Source organism: Buteo buteo, chromosome 4, assembly GCF_964188355.1.
Source record: "Buteo buteo chromosome 4, bButBut1.hap1.1, whole genome shotgun sequence".
Taxonomy (NCBI): Eukaryota; Metazoa; Chordata; class Aves; order Accipitriformes; family Accipitridae; genus Buteo; species Buteo buteo.
In genome coordinates this window covers 66,582,863-66,595,140 of record NC_134174.1, presented here as the reverse complement: position 1 = coordinate 66,595,140, position 12,278 = coordinate 66,582,863, and the positions used below count along the sequence as shown (strand labels likewise).

The following is a 12,278-nucleotide window of genomic DNA, read 5'->3' as shown; positions in this document are numbered from 1 at the left end:
GCTGAAACAATTAAACTTGTTATCAGAGCACGACATGTACCTTTGTACATTTCTATTTCCATGTTACCAGTGGGAAAGACAAAAATGCTGTAAGCAACTGGTTAATTTAAAATAAAACCAACAAAGCAAACTGCATTGCAAGTGTTGAATCAGAATTTCACCTTCTCTCATTTTGCCAACTAAGTATCAGTCATAATAGGAAATGAGCAGCATCCCAAGGCCAAGAGTAAGATGAATGTGTAGGAAACAAAGTAAATGCAGGAAATATATTATTAGACTCTCTGTAAAGCCTTTGCTTGTGCAGAGAACGTTTTTAGTTTTGCACAAACTTTTGCATTTCACCCCTTGTTATAAGAGTGTAGAAGTTTTAGCATGAGCAAATTAGATCTGTAAGGTCAGTCAGGTTAGGGCTGTTCAGTGGCTGGAGGGAGATCTTCCAAGAAAAGATATAAGCCACTGTGGGAAATAAAGCCAGTGAACCCATGGTCGTGTCTCTGAGTCAGTGCTGAACAGTCACTCTGCTGATGATAAAGGTGCTATGTTAACAGAGAAGCACAGTGGTTTTGTGGACACAAAAAATACAGGCACCGTGACCAGGGTAACTACTTACAGCTTTCTTCTCTGTATTTTAAAGTACTGTTAGAAACTGAACGATATAATGAATGAGTTCTCCGTGTCCATATGCAGACAAGAACTAATAGGATTAAATTGCAATGAGAGAGAGTAGATTTACCAAAGCTTTCTAATCGTAAGTGATGTGCTGGACTGCACTGCCTGCAGAAATGTTACTGCCTGTGACTGGAAGCTGGTAAGAACCGGTCGGACAAATATCTGTCAGCAGTGTCTTATAGGTACAGCTGGATTTGTCTTAGGGCAAGAGGATGGTCTAGATGATCTTCTGATGTCTCTTCCAGCTCCAGCATTCTCTGCATGTGCTTAAACTTCAAAACTCTTCTGGGAGTTGTGATCAGCTCTAACCTCTGCCTTCTCCGAGACTGCCTGTTTGTGGGAAAGGAGGAGAGCGATCTGGGAGAGGCCAGGGAGTGTTGGGCAGGATTGCTCCCTGCTGGTCAGCCTAACAGCAGCCTTGGCGTTTCTTCAAAGGCATGCTGTCACCCTCCTTCAAGGCAGAAAAAGGGATTCTGGCCAGAGGCCAAGCACAGCACGTTAAGAGGCAAACAAAAGAGAGTTGTGTGTGCGGAGGAGAATGAGAGTGGTTTCTACAGTTTGGAAAGGAAAAAGAACTTGGCTCTTCTAAAACAATAGGTAGTAAATATCCGTATGGAATTGCATTCTGCAGCACGTCAATGCTCATACGCACACTGCGAAAACAAACTGAGACTGGAAACAGGGCTCTGAGGTGAGGTGGTGTGATAGCTGGTGAGCAGTGGGCAGACAGGTCTGGGCTCTGAGCTCCCAAAAGTTCTCAGTCATCTCAGCTGAGTTACTGGTGGGGCATCCAGTTACTCCGCTTTTGGAAATAAACACGGGAGATGCTCCCAGGACAGAAATTTCCAGACACTTTCTGAACTCATCTTGTAAAGGTATCTCTAACGTGAGATTAGATAGCTCTTCCCTGGTCCTGCCACCTGCACCAAAGTCCTTTGGGTATATCTTTTTGTGTAGCCGCTCTGCGTATTCCTCAGACATGAGTCCAAGCAGCTCAGCTCACTTTATGTCGGGATTTCTGTCGCACTTTACGGGTTAAAGGCTGTGCTTCCTTCAGAAACACCGTGCCCAACTCCAGCACCCCACAGGTTTGACAGTTTGGGGAGGGGGCCATCAGGTACACTTCAGCTTTGTAACGCTCTCTTTGGATTTTTACCAAACTTATATACAACTTGTGCCTGAGGAAGCGTTGTGGCATTCACAGAACTGAGTAGGCTGGTTTGTTTGCAGTGATTATTGATTTATAAATGGAAATTTTAACATCAGGTTTATAGCCCTAGGCTTTACCTTCATACTGTGCTGTCAATCTGTAATAAGTATTCCGGGAGAATACTTTATGCCTTAAGCCAAACTGCATTTTACCAATTTAAAATTAACACTTTGAATATTTGCCCAACATCTGACCAACGGTAGTATTCCTCTGAGCACCATTATTCAAGGAACACCGAAGAGTTTTCAGCTCTGGAAATACGTGTGTGTTAAGGCAAGGCCAAGTGAATATTCCCTACCTGAAATACATTCTTAGACTAGCAAAAACATCAAAACAAAGAGCATCCCAGGGAAGCCATATACATTTAGAAAGACAGCTTCCTCAGTATACTCATCGGCACTTACTCTGTGGTCTTCTAATTTCTGTTGGGTTTAGGTAGATTTAACAAGCGCAAGAAAAAGTCCTTGGGCTGAAGCTAGTGTAAAAAGTACGAGCCCCCAAGAAGTCCTTATCTGATATCTAAAAAGAATAGGAAATATCTGGGTTACAAGAGAAAGGCCTCTGTAAACTTAATTTTGGAGTCATTTGTGTGGTTGTGCAGCAAAAGGGAATGTTTTATGGCTTTTTACTTAAAAGTGATTTCATTAATTACTGCCACTTCTTTCAGTTCTTATGTTTCAGTCTTTGAAGAGGTCTTGGAAATTACTTCTCGGTGGAAAAAATCTCCAGGGATCAGTGTGGAATTTAAACTCTGTTGGAGCTATCCTTTAATGAGCTTCCTATAGCTTTTACTCTTAAAAGATACCAGCAAGATGTGTACCACTTGTGTGTGAGCTACAAATGCCTCCAAGACCTGCTACTTTAGCAAAATATATTTTGTGTAGCATGGAATTAAGCACATAAAACCTAAAATTTGAGGCACTCCAGGCCTTTTAGAGATTCAAATATCTGCTATGGAAATCACATAAATCCCACTGTAGAAGTTTGGGATTTTGCTGTAAAAATAGGATCAATAAGGAAATATTTAATACTAACACATTGTTGCCTTTTTTATGCATATGTTTTAATGGTATTCTTCCAACTCTTTTAGATTGTTTTGACCATAGACTGTTCCAAGAGAAAAAGAAGGATATAAGGAGTCTTAAAGAGATTTGCAAATCTTTTTACTGAGTTTGCAGTATCTGAAAACTAAGGGACTAGGCTGAGCCAGTGAGGCCATTTTAGTATTCCACTTGTTTTCCAAGTATCTCCCTAAAGTTTCCACTCCTAGGAGTGAGAATATTCTTCCTGACAGCTAGATAAATACAGAAGAGTTCTGGTGAAACCCAAGGCATTAGTCTAGATTTATACCACTGCAACTAAAAGCAGAATTTAGCACAAACTGCAGAGCAAAATCATGCCAATTAACAGTGCTGGTTTACTTAATAATTTTGGAAATGCACTTTTTATGTGCTCCTTCATCAAAATTGAGCACAGGTATCTCCATGGGGGTTGAAATCGGGTGAGTTGCCCCAAAGCAGTTGAAAGCTTAAGAGTTCATATATGCTTGAAATTTCTTGCCAGCCTTAAGGGAAGGAAAATTTTTATAGTTAGTCTCTCCCTTCCTGTAGGCCCACGGATTTCTACTTCTCCTCACCCGCACATCTGTGTCCTTGCCAATAGCACGCTCTTCTAGTTTATATATAGGTGACTTACACAACTAACTCGCCGTCGGGGAAGTTGAGCATACTGGAAACACGTTCTTCCTTCCCTCTTACAGAAAGTATTCCTTGATGCCTTTCCGTTCCCCCCCATCCTAGTTTAGGTGTTAATGAGAGACCAGGAATCCGCTAAGGACAGCTAGTTTTACCAAGGTCATTCAGATGCTGATCCTACTGTAGTCTCCATCCCTTTGTGGAGTCCCATGACTTGCTATAAGGAAAGCTTCTTCCACTGTCCTCTCCAGAAGTGTACTGCTCTTACCAGGATGATTTCTTGTTGCTGGAACATTTCTTGTTGCTGAATCATCCCAGCCACAGCTAATTGAAATGCCAGGCAGGCTCCTAGGATAGAGCCATTTGTTTCATCTCTCTTTGCACTTCTGTAGACAGAAGCAGGTTTTTCACCATGCCGATAGAAAAGAGGATGACGGGAAAGGGCTGCTTTGTAGTCTCTCCTCCAGTCCCCTTTGCACCTGGCTATGGGAATGAGAGACTTCTCTCCAGCTCTGTCCTACTGCCCACAGCCCGTTTCTTTCACTATCCATGTATTGTGAGATGAAATACCTCATACTGACCTGGAAGGGTATATGCTTTAACCATAGGCTGGAAGCTATCCTGACAGCTATAAATCACGGGGACTTCTACACACCCATTCCGCAGACCCCACTTACCCCATTGCACTGAGATTACAAACGGAAAATGCAACCGGCTTGGAGTTTGTCCCTGCAAACAGGTACAATAGTAGGAAGGCAGGGTGGGCTTGTGCTGAGGAACCGTGACGGTGTCTGCAAGGTGCCTTCAAATGCCCTTGAATTCTAGCATCAAGCACTGTCACTTTGTGCCCAGTCTTCCAAATGCTACTGCACATCAAACGCAGTCTGGCAGCAGGTCGTGTAAGTCTGCTTTGACTCTCATTTCCACCTTGGGTGTAAATTGCTTCTCCTCAAAGACCATGAATTTAAAATAACAAACCTTTTGGAAAAGAAAAATGCTGTATGAGCGATTGTTTCAAGACATGAAACAAGTGGTATATACTTAAGAAGTGCAGAAGCTGATGCATGAGGGAGGGCATGGCCATTGCTATTTGCTCAACAGACTTTTGAATGAAAGAACATCTCTTCAGAAACTTTGATTTTAATCTAGGTCCCTAGTAGACCTGTTTTTCCTCTGTTCCAAGAGTTCCAAGGCATATGTAGGTTTGCATCCCAGTGATGGCATGAAGTGTTAGGGACAGAAAGCCATTTGGTGCCACACAGGAAGGTCTGGGCCAGTAACATAAACAAGGAAGCAGCTTTTCTACGATAATTTCACCGCACAACATCTCCTCTTTGTCATGTTCCTTTTAGTGTGATGTTCCTTTTGAAAAGTCAAAGAATGAGTTGAATCCCTCTATGCCTACGTTTCTTTTTTTCCTGTTCCTATCTTGGATTTTGTGTTACCATTTCCATTTTCACAGCTAGAATTTAAAGTCAGTATTTTTTTCTGATTCAGTCAGGTTTTAAATTCAATTTACTCAGATAAATATGAATGCATATGTTACAGGGAAGTGGAGGTTGGACTGTAACACTGTGACATCGTGCTGGTGGAAATGCTTGTGTTTTGCCTGTGCTGCAGAATAGCTTGAGGCTCTGCTCCAGCCAGGGGACTGGGTTTTGTGTACTGATCATAAGTGAAGAAAAAGGAGAAATGGAATTAGATCAATTATTTAAACTCTCAGCTATTGATCATTTTAGAGGATTTTTATGGAACTGTGCCTCTCGGTAGAAAATAACAGCTATTTTTGAGTAATTGCCTTTCAGTACACAATTTCACTTTAATTATTGAGTTTTTGGAGGCAGGGTTTGGGGAGCAGAACAATGAGGAACACAGAAAGAGCACATAGTAGAAATTGTACAGAGTGTGTAGAAAACTACTCGTTCATTTACTATTGAAATTGGGAAAAGCCTCTTTTTTTTTTAAACCAATCAAAAAAATACCCACTGTTACCAGTTTGTTTTTAAGTAAAATTGAAACCTTTACATTAGAATTCAAACAGATAGCCAATGGGAAGATGCATGTTTGTGACTAAGAGTGAGAGCAAAACATGATCTGTTAAGAATCAGCTGAGTGACAGTCCCAGATTAAACTAACTGACTCTATCTAAGTATTGCTGAGGAGAAATGGGGAAAAATTAAAGATGGGAAGGACCATCAGGTGGGCTTCTTCCAGATACTACCGAAAAAGAGCATTGGTACGTACTATATTTTAATTCCCTCTAGGAACAATTAGGTCTTCTGCGCTGAACACTGAGTACATTATTTACAATTAAGGCTAAATAAAATATTTAAGTAGAAATACAGCACTTTTTCCTGAGGAATAGTACCAGATGTCTCCGGGTAGCTAAAAAGCAAGACTACGAGTTGCACAGAAGATACTGTAAATGTGAACATTCCCATTTGCCTTACTGGTGATAAACTGGTCCATAGGTTCATTATACAAGTGGCCAAGGCATCCAAGGATTAGGTTAGGAAACATCTGTTCTTTGTTGCATGTTACAGGCCACTTCCCAACTGTTTTGAAAGCGTAGTGCTGTATGATCTGGGAGAAGAAGTTATGCTTGAAAGGCAGCTGTCCTGCAAGTGAGAAACAGTTATATTTGACACTTTCCTTTTATGTGTTAAGTTCAGTGGCCAAGGGAAGGTGCAGTACACTTTAGTTTGTGTCATTCATAGCATCCATTTCTGCTGGCAAAGAAAAATTGGTTTTATTGTCTACCCTCTACTGACAGCCCTTTGTGGTGGCAAGTATATTATCAGACATCTAAAATAGCTATTTCTTCGCTTTCTCCTCTTCCCCCCATGCCCAGTTCATGCTACTTTCACATGGTTGAAGGTCTTATTGTGTTTTGTTTCCTGATTTTCCTAGTGTAAATGCTCTGATTGAGATTCTGCAGTGCTCAGGCTTTTAAGACTTCTCCAGTGTTCATGCTCAATGTAAGGGTAAGGGCTAGGAGAAGTTTTAGTACTTGCATGTAGCTGGTATTTCAGGAGTCCAGCAATCGGTACGGTCCCTCTTCCCCTGTTGGGGTCTAAGGGTGCTTCTGGAAATGCTCCCCAGAGCCACTAAGGTGTCACAACTTGGATTAGGTATTTCTTCTCCCTATTAAAGTAAAATTAAATGGTAGGTCATGGGCATGTGAGTTATAGAATCTATATACAGGATCTCTATCCAAAAGCCACCAGATATTTCTGATTATCACATTACACCCACAGCAAACACCACGAAATAGGGATTTGGGCAGAGAAATTGGCCTGTGGATCTAAACCGCAACCTGGTTTACTCCTGTGCTGCAGTTTACTTCCACCTCTGGTGAACTCAAATAACGTTTTGGGGGGCTACATGATAATCCAGATGATGGAAATCATCCAAGTTAAAAACAAGGCTGGTGGAGGCAGAAGAACGTATACTAATGAGGATTATTTAGTGATCTGCCTGGCAGTGGGCAGCGTCTGGGGGAACAGCACCCTGTCCTTAAAGTATGTTACACAGCTGATGTCCTTTGGTGCTGCAGGTCTGTTCTTCCCTCGTGTATCACCCATTATCATTAATGAGATTTAGGACTGCACATCAAAAGAAGGCAAGTAACAGTAATGCTGATTTTATAATGCATAAATATATATTTGCATGATAGATGGGTGGCTGATGTCTCCTAGAGAACCGTTCTGCTCAGTAAGGTTGACTCTCAAAGGCTTTTGTAGGAAGCCTTGTTGTCATCTGCTTTTGTTTGATTTTTGTTTTTAAACTGCCTTCCAAAAAAAAATATATTAACTACATTATAAAAATGTATGTAAATAAATAAAACATAGTTAAAATCTATTAGGGACAAGTTAGGAAAGTACTAATCATATGTATCGTTTACTGTATTAAGTATTAGTTTCAATCACATTTCTTCTTTTTGAAAAATGATCTCAAGGAAGCAGGATATAAGGTCACCTTGATTTTGATTATTCAAACTCTGAACTGGAGGCTACCAAACTGGGCTATGAAAACATACACCCTCCAGAGATTTCCAGCATGCTAACTTCAGGAGACAGTCAGGTGTGCCATGCAAACAGCATTTTGGCTTTGGTACCAAATCAACTTGAAGTGAAAACCAGTTATTCCAACACTTCACAAGGGAAAAAAAAAAAAAGAAAAGAAAAAAGCTAAGAAAAAAAAAGGGGGGGGGGGGGGCAAAAGGTCATGCTAGAAATGGGACAGAAATCAGAAATACAGTGTAGGAAAGGACACTTTAATTTACTGACTGGTTCTCTTTTCTTCTTTTTAGACATCTCACAGCATCTTGTAGCTGCAGAGCTGTTAAACGTTAATCAAGCCATTATTAGCTAGTGCAGTGTTTCCTGACCCCTCTCAGTTTGTTTTCAGCTGTGCAGACCTCACTTTGCATTTTTCAGTCTGGCAGCTTAAAGACATTAAACTGTGGAGTCAGCAGAACTATCTGGAATTACCTCTGTTACAATTTGAAGAAAATGAAATTATCTTTAAGATGTAAACAGTTTCTAATTAAACTCTGAAGCTGTTTATGTTTCCAAACCAGTCTGAGCTGAGCTCTGCACAAAGACAGACTTCTTTGTTGTCTTTTTCTTTTTTTAATAAAGTTGATATACCGATGTAATAAATTGCTTGTGACAGAGCTAGGTCTGTTGTGCCAGCAGTGCAACTGCTTTTTTAAAAAAACTTAAGCAACGTATCCCTGTGCCCTAGTAATTTAGCACATTGCATTCTGGTCCTTCCTTTAGTAGGAAACAGCCATGAGATTACAGAATAGATTTATGTCAGTCTTTCACTTAACTCCAAGTAGCCCCATGTCTTAATGGCATTTGGCATTCCTTTTTGTTAATAATTTCCATACATTACAGATATATTTAATTGTTGTGGTAAATAAGATGTGCGTTGAAGGATGAGTACCGTTGGTTGAAATATCTTGCACGTTTCCCAGTCCTTTATAGGAGTGGGTCACTGTTAATAATTAGCACACTGAGCTACGGGGCAGGTCTTTAAAGAAAAGATAGTGCTTTTTATTTCAGTTTAGTCTTTCACATTTCAGTAGATGTGCTGTTAGAAGTGAAAATATTTGGCTTTTCTGGTGTATTCTAGAGGAGAACTCGTACAGATTTACAGCATGCATTTTCTGTAAGTGAAGCTGACAAGGAGAGAGGTTACTTCTCAAATGAAAACACATTTTACTTCTGGTGTGATTATTTATAGCAGATACTTAAGGACAAGTCGTGGTTTCTACTATGTGATGTATCCAGAATGGGTACAGTTTTACTGACTTGGATGCTGGTATGTGAGAGCTCAGCTGCGTTTTGTCTTGTCGGTGTAATATCCATAGAAAATATAGCTCTGTGAGGGACATTTTTCTCCTGCAGTACTGCTATTGCCATGACCCATGAGAACAAATCATATAAGGACATTTCCCTTTATCTTAGCTTTCTGGTTCATCAAAAAAACTTTTCAACCTGCAGGGATAAATCTGTAGTGCAGTGCATGGAGAATTAAACACACAATGTCCAGTTTTAATTGGTGTTAATGAATTCCAAATTCCCAGAGTATAAATGGAAACATACCTAAAAGGGCATATTCTTAAGGTCACATGAATGCTCCTTTTTGAACATGTGTTGTATGCCCCACAGCACTTTAAGGAATTGATGTTGACTTGGAAGGCTGAATCACTGTAATTAAATGATGCCTACAGCTGCATTTGCCACAGTTGTCATGGGAATCACAGAGTCTTTTTGTGCCTGGGATAGATGTGCAAAATGTTTAAAATTCAGTAGAAGATGTCCATTTTACCCCAACAATTGCTTCCTGCAAAGTCATTCTTTTTCTTTTCTAACGTCAAAGCCTATTACAAAGTCCCGGACGCATTTACTGTGGGATTCTTGTGGCAGAAATGCACGTAGGCTCCATTTCACCTTTTTAAAACTGAATGGCACAGCCCCAGTGGTGAGATGAAGATAAGCAACCACCTATTTTAGTGTAAAGTCACTGAAAATAAAGAGGTGAAATAACGGGTGTCCTAGGGAGCCTTTCTGACTGCTTCTAACATAGCATGGAGATTGCGCTCATCTTCGTCACTGATGTTCTCCTGGCAGCCAACCAGCACTGGATGTGAAATCCAGGCTCCCTCAAATTTGGTAGAAAAGCTCCTATGGACTTCAATAAGGCCAGGATTTCGTTAGGATACGTATGGATTCCTTAAGATTTCTCAGAAGCCTTTCATTCCTGTAAGTGAAAGTTTAAATTTGCTCCCTTAAGGATCTCTGAGTCTCAGGTCATGGCTGGGTCCATTCTTTCTTCATGGCTTGAAATAATGGTTACATACAATGCTACTACTAATTAGTTTATTTTCTTTGTTTGAGCTTTGTGAAAAAGAAAAGAGAAGCTAGAAAAAGTGATTAATTGTTATTTTATATTGGGGGGGTGAAAGAATTCCACTTCCATTTGTCTGAGGTGATTTAGGCGATATGGGATAAACTGCTTTTTGCTCAGTGTTGATCTTGTAGCAGAAGAAAGGAAGGTGGAAATGCTGGGGGAATGCAGTCTGATTTCTGGCATTTATCTTTCCTTTGGATCTTCTAAAAGAAAAAAAAATTAAGCCATGCTGCTTGCAAGTCTGATGCTCCTGTCTTGATGTCCTGATTTATTAAGAGACCGGGTAGTACCGATGTTAAGTGAAATCAATACGAGCCTGTCCCCCAGGTATATATTCTTTCTAGCTTTTTGCAGGGCTCAGACGTTTTTCTCTAGTACCCATGTCTCGCCGCCTGGCATTTCCACAAGCTTCATTCTCTTAGTGCTTCTGCTACTGCTTTTCCCATTGCCAGCTTCTTCACATACCTTGTCCGGAGAACTGCTTCCCAAATCTCTTCTCCCTGGCCTGGGTTCCTCCTTGTTTAGCCCTCCTCAGAGTCCTCTTCCCTTAATTTGCTGTCATTTGATCTGCTGACCTGACGTACGGGCTCATCCTCGCCCAAATCCGTCTGCTAAGGCCAAGTACCCACAGTATGGCAGGTTTTTAAATCAAGCTGGTCACAGTGATGACAACATCAGCTGGGAGGATAACCGTGTATACTTCCTTCATTCTATAGGGTGCAGCATATCACGAGTTGTGTTTAGGATACACACAGGCAGGACAGGAGCTTGTACTGGTGAAAGGGGGAAATGTCCATAAATAAATACCATAGGTTGATTTTTCTGTATTACAATTTGGGTTCAGTATTCCCTTTTGTTTGGTCTGCTTTGGTTTTTGAAAAATTATTTTGTTCTTCTCCCTCATCCAAACATGCTCTCTATAAAGTCCTTCTCTCAAAACAGTTCCCAAAGTCAGATTTATTTATGTTTTCTCCCAGTCTGCTCCTGACCCATTTAAAAAACAATTCCAAGATTTTTCAAGGGAAAAAATCAGAACATAACTGCCTAAAACAAAAGCTGATTGCAAAATCATGTTGGGAACGAAATGAAGCGTCATCATGATGTCTCGCTGCCCCAGCCTTTCAAGCCAGGTCAACCGGTGCCTTTTATCTAACCAGAAATCAGTAGGGAGCTGATCTTCAGCAAGGTATTTTGAGCAATGGGATGGACCATTTGTCTTTATTTGCTCGTCACGTGCTGAGGATGTTGTCTGTTGTGTGACAAACTTAAACACGGGGAATTCTGGTTGTGCTTCTTCTCTACCCGTTTTTTCCTTCATTGCTGGCAACTGCTGGCAGGCAGGGTCCGCCTGCTGCCCTGCTTTTCTTTAGCCTGGGACCAGACCTGACCTGGCCTTTTCATCCCTCCCTCTGCTATTTGTTGCTTTTTCACTTTTACTGTAGTCAGCATTGGATTAACCTCAATTTCTAAGTAGTAGATTGTGAAACCTGAACTCTGGGCAATCCAGCAAATTTTTATTAATGAGGTAGTGGTCTAAAAGGAAACGGAGCAAAAGATGAGCCAGAGGCAAATTCAAACTGATTATAGCTACTTTCCTTGGCTGTCTAGTTTCCAACAGGAAGAACAGTTGTCTGAGTTCAATTCCCATAGAGCTTTTGCAATGCAGATAACTCCAGCATATAGTCAGAATACTGTCAGGATTGATAAATTGGTTTAGTATTGCTTCACCCCCAGAACACAGAAAGGAAAGTCACAATAGGCCTCTCAACAAGAAAAAACTTCTCTGACCACACATTTGTCAAAGTAAAAGTAACTGCTAATAATGTTTTACTTGGCAGTTTTGTGACTGCAGAAATAGCAAGCCATGACAGTGTATACTGTATAAAGCCATTAAGTGTTGTTCCTTTGCAGAACGTACTTTCCTGAACCATCCAGCCGTTTGTTTCATCGCTGCTTTCTGCCCAGAAGTCCCACATTCAGTATTATAAATCTGCCTTTTTGAATATTTCAGGTAGTTAAATTTTCACCTTCAGTTTAATGGGAGAGGTCAAGTCTCAGCTGGGGCCATGGCAATCCAGTCTAGGCACCTGAAGTGAGATTACTTGAATGCATTCTGGGAATCTGCACTGTCCCCAGGGCCAAATTAAAATGAAGCTAAAGCATTTGTGTATGAAGTTTAAACATTTACTTGGAAAGACTTTCTTTTCAATAACCCTGGAAATTTCATTGTAGCACAACAAGCCATTGCCACTACATATCAATTAAATTAACCACTAGTGTGA

At 40.7% G+C, this 12,278-nt stretch overlaps 1 protein-coding gene across 1 annotated transcript in view; it reads left to right on the top strand.

The window, feature by feature from the left end:
• Positions 1 to 12,278, top strand: part of ADAM12 (ADAM metallopeptidase domain 12) — a 185,199-nt gene that overhangs the window by 132,921 nt on the left and 40,000 nt on the right. The gene's annotated exons all lie outside the window — the stretch shown is intronic.